At 40.4% G+C, this 4,155-nt stretch overlaps 1 long non-coding RNA gene across 1 annotated transcript; it reads right to left on the reverse strand.

Moving 5' to 3' along the window:
* Window positions 1-2,810: 2,810 nt before the first annotated feature.
* Window positions 2,811-3,457, reverse strand: LOC117536601. Its single transcript, XR_004567582.1, has 3 exons — window positions 3,397-3,457; window positions 2,974-3,136; window positions 2,811-2,874 (listed from the first exon to the last, which is right to left on the reverse strand). It is a non-coding gene; the product is annotated as an uncharacterized LOC117536601 (long non-coding RNA).
* Window positions 3,458-4,155: the final 698 nt, after the last annotated feature.

The raw sequence follows: 4,155 nt of genomic DNA on the forward strand, positions 1-4,155 counted from the left end.
TTGAAAATGAATGGAACCTCATCATTTGTCTACTCAATGTTAGCCCCCTCTTCCCCCTGAAATACTAACTCAGAGGATAAATACTGACCTCGGTAAACCAAAGTAGAGCATCTGTGCTGAAGTTGAGTGCATACTGTGAAAGGATAAAGATCTGTTAAGTTATGAGTTTCAAAAACTAACAAAACCCCTTAAAAAAAAGTGTCAAGGGAGGAATTTACCATCAGTATGAAGACACCACAGTCATTGCCCGTGGTTTGGTGAGGCTAACCCTGTAAGAATTTGGAATATAACAGTGATGTTCATGGTCAAATGGAAAATAAAGACATGTGAAAGCAGGTGTATGAGATGGTGGAGAAATGTACCTTGACGTCTCTGCCGAACTTTACTGTCCACTGACCTGGAGCAATGCGGTGCGCTAGGTCACTGTCAAAAGAAATGATAAGACATGGGAATTGATTTGGTGAAGGAACGCTATACACAATATAATTCATGTTTTTGGATTTCCTTACATTGAACTATTGCATGCCTTAAAAGAGGAAAGTTATGAAAGCCACTGAACGGGGCTAAAATAAAACAAACAAAAATACGTTTACCAGCCGCTGAACAAAGCTGAACTTGAAAACAACCTTTGAACAAGGCTTATAACAAAATGAACATTATAATTCATAGCATCCTGTTGCAGACTCTTTTTCTTTTGGTTCCACTAAGGACACTCCAGACTTTGTGGAAATGGAGATATATTATAAATGAATTTGATCAGATTCAGACCCCTGGTCTACAAGATGGTTACTGCAGTATTAGAATACTATAAACTATTTAGAACTCCCATACAAGCCACAGAACGGTGAGGGGGTAATCATGTTACAAAAACCTAAATATGTCCTTGTAGGAATTGTCCCCAAAGCCATCTGGCTTAAGAGGGTCGAGCAAATATAACTCTCTCTTTGCTGGCTTGATCACCTGTCAACCATTGACAAAATAGCTGAAATTAGACATAATCAAACACCAGAAGAAAACCACACAGCACAACTTATGTTCATTTTGTACATGCTGGTGAGATCATTTGGAACAGACTCACGCAAAGCAAATAGTGATCTGCCTTTCCTTGCTGCCGACTCCAGGCAGGGATGAAAACCATGTCCTTGGTGGCCAATTGGTCAGCCTAGTATTTTAAACAAGGGATTTTAAGTTGCTGTATATCAATTTCAAGAAACATAGGTCTCAAGCAACAGGAACTTACTGGAAAACTGGCCAACACGTCAGCTGTTTTGGACTTCCAGGTAGGAACCACATACATATCCACGATGTATATATCTTTGCCCTATATTGATAGTTTTTCAAAAAAAATGAAATCTTCATAGAAGTATGTTCAACAACAAGAGACAACCACACTTCACGAGATTGGAGTTTCACCACTAAACAGCTATTTAGAAAATATGTGTTATTCAAAAGAAAAAAGCAGGCCAATGATGTCTGTTGAAAACCGTACATGTCTTTGGGTGGCTTCTTGTACCATCTTCAGGCACGTGTTTCCAATCTGAAACAGTAACAACAGTAAGTTACCTGTGCCATTTATTTGAGACAAGATGAAGTTGGGAGGAAAGCTCAAGTATACCTACATTTGACTCCATGCACTGAGGAAGACCCAGGCTCCAAAAGTCCTCTCTGGTCAGGCACACATCACCCTCCTTCACAATGACCTCTGCTCCAGGCCTATTGTGGTCTAGCACATAGCTGAGCTGCAAATAACAGATTGCAAAACATACTTCAAGCCAATAGAAAACATAGAAAAATTAAAATCAAAACAATGCACCTCCATCACTGTGCATGAAGTAAACATATATCTACCAGCTTGTCTTGAATCGGATGTAGATCCTTTGCGTATTTCGCACCAGAGAGGGCATACTGGTGGTCAGCAACTGACCCCTCCGAATCCAACTTCGGTTCAGCTGTTATTAGATAGACACAAAATAAACAGTATTATTGAAGTACCACACATGAAGTATACCTAAAATGTGTCCTTGTATTGATAATCAAAATACCTCTCAACATAGGCCTGATAAAGGGCTTCAGCTGAGACACATTCACACTCTGTCTCAGCTGAGCTCCTGTTGAGCTCAACAGGGTTGCCACACCCTTGTTGGTGATTGAGGAAACCACATAAGGGCCAAACCAGTTGCACTCCAGTTTTCCACCTTTTCGGCCCTCCTTCCTCTTATTCGCTCTTAGGACCTCATCTCCAACGTTAATCAGGAAAGATTTCACATTCTTTCCCTTGCGTTTTTCAAAAGAGATTTTCTGTCTCTGTTGTGCTATTTGGATGTTCTGGTAAATCTGAGAAAGATATGTAACAGTTATCATTTACAGTCCTTAACATACGCTTGCATTTTTTAGGAGTTATTATGTTTTAAATATTGCCATTTTATTCTCACCTTCGAGTGCAAATCTGCAATGGTTGCAGCCTTTGCCTCAAGCTGCTGTTCTGCCTCATCAGCAGGCACCAAAACAGAGGTATCATCCCTGTCATTGACTGTAGCATTTATAACACCCGGGACGCGAGGGTGCCTCCCAAACTGGGCAAAATAGGGCGTGCACTTGGTTGACCTCTGAAAGCATAAAAATTCCTTTTAGTATCTCTGTTGAGTATTGTTTCCATCTGCATTTGTTACAACATTGTACCTGCTTTGAGGTGTTAATGCTCGCCACAATGCCCCTCAGATGTAAATCCCAGTCATTCTGGTCCTCTCCACAGTACTTTGCAAGTGCTTTTTTTATGTTTTGGTTTGTACGCTCATCTTGGCCATTGCACTGGGGATGGTACGCTGAAGTGATGCAGTGTTTTACACCCAGTGCATCAAAAACACCACGGTTGACCTGCAGATGGTTTAGTGTACACCAATTACCAAATTACCTGAAAAATCGTATTACATTGTTACACATAACACATACACTGTATTAGATAGATTATTGTACCTCATTGACAAATTCCCGTCCTTGGTCGGTAATGATCTTCTCGACAAGACCGAAATCGAGAAGAATATTTACAATCTTTTTTGAGACCTCAACAGCTGTTTTGTGGTAGAGCGTTTTTGCTACCACCCACTTCGTGAACAGATCAGTCGCTGTTAGAATGTATCTGCAATATAAAATGCAGAATGTTGTAAATACATACAGAATCACTGTAAATGATTTCCTTTCTTTTTAAACCAGATTCTTCACGTTTAGAACCTTTAAAGGAGGTTACACATGCTTCAGCCCATCATGATAGTACCTTTTGCCCTTAGCAGTGGAGGGAAGTGGGCCAATGAGATCCACACATGTCTCACTCTGTTTCAATGTACACATACAACACATTTCTGTAGATCAATAATCAGTCAGTCAGTCAAAAACTCCCACCCATTTCTTCACGTCCTCCCGCATAGTGGACCAGTGGTACGTTGCCAAAACCTTCTCGGTGGTGCGCCTTCTCCCTGCATGACCTCCGGAACCCAGGTTATCATGGCACTCCTTCAGGACATTGATAATTTGGTCCTTGGTGCACACAACCATCCTCTCATTGTCCTTGTATGTGTAGTACAAATCTCCAGCTGGCACAACAGGAACAACAAAACAATCATTTAGACATGTGTAGAGATGACATTATGACTAAAAGCTGTTCAAGAAATCCAGTGGCAAATGTGGTTTAGACGTAACAACTACAGTAATGTAAAGTGTGTATAAAAAGAAAAAGGAGAAACAAGCTGTGGAGTCCTTGCGATTTACTGAAAAATGTTGGAATTGCAATATGATAAACCATTAGAGGTATGATCACTTTTGCACCAAAAAACACCATTAGATAAATAGATAGATAGATATATACTTTATTGATCCCTATAAGTAAAGGGATGTGATGATGTCACATGTACAGGGGGTTTATACCTCATAATAAAAACGTATGTTCGTGACTTAACCATGGTCTTATTCTGTTACTTACCTTTGATCAGGTATTGTTTGGATGCCCTCCGAATTAACGCCTTCCTTTTATCATGCTTTTCAGCGGCGATGGTGAGATTGTGGTAACCACCATTGAGCACGTACTGCTTTATCTCAGCATAAAAGCTCTCCATTTCTGTCATGAAAGTTAAAATGGTCGCGGTAATTATGGGGAAGCGGAGG

The sequence above is a fragment of the Gymnodraco acuticeps genome, unplaced genomic scaffold (assembly GCF_902827175.1).
Source record: "Gymnodraco acuticeps unplaced genomic scaffold, fGymAcu1.1, whole genome shotgun sequence".
Lineage (NCBI taxonomy): Eukaryota > Metazoa > Chordata > Actinopteri > Perciformes > Bathydraconidae > Gymnodraco > Gymnodraco acuticeps.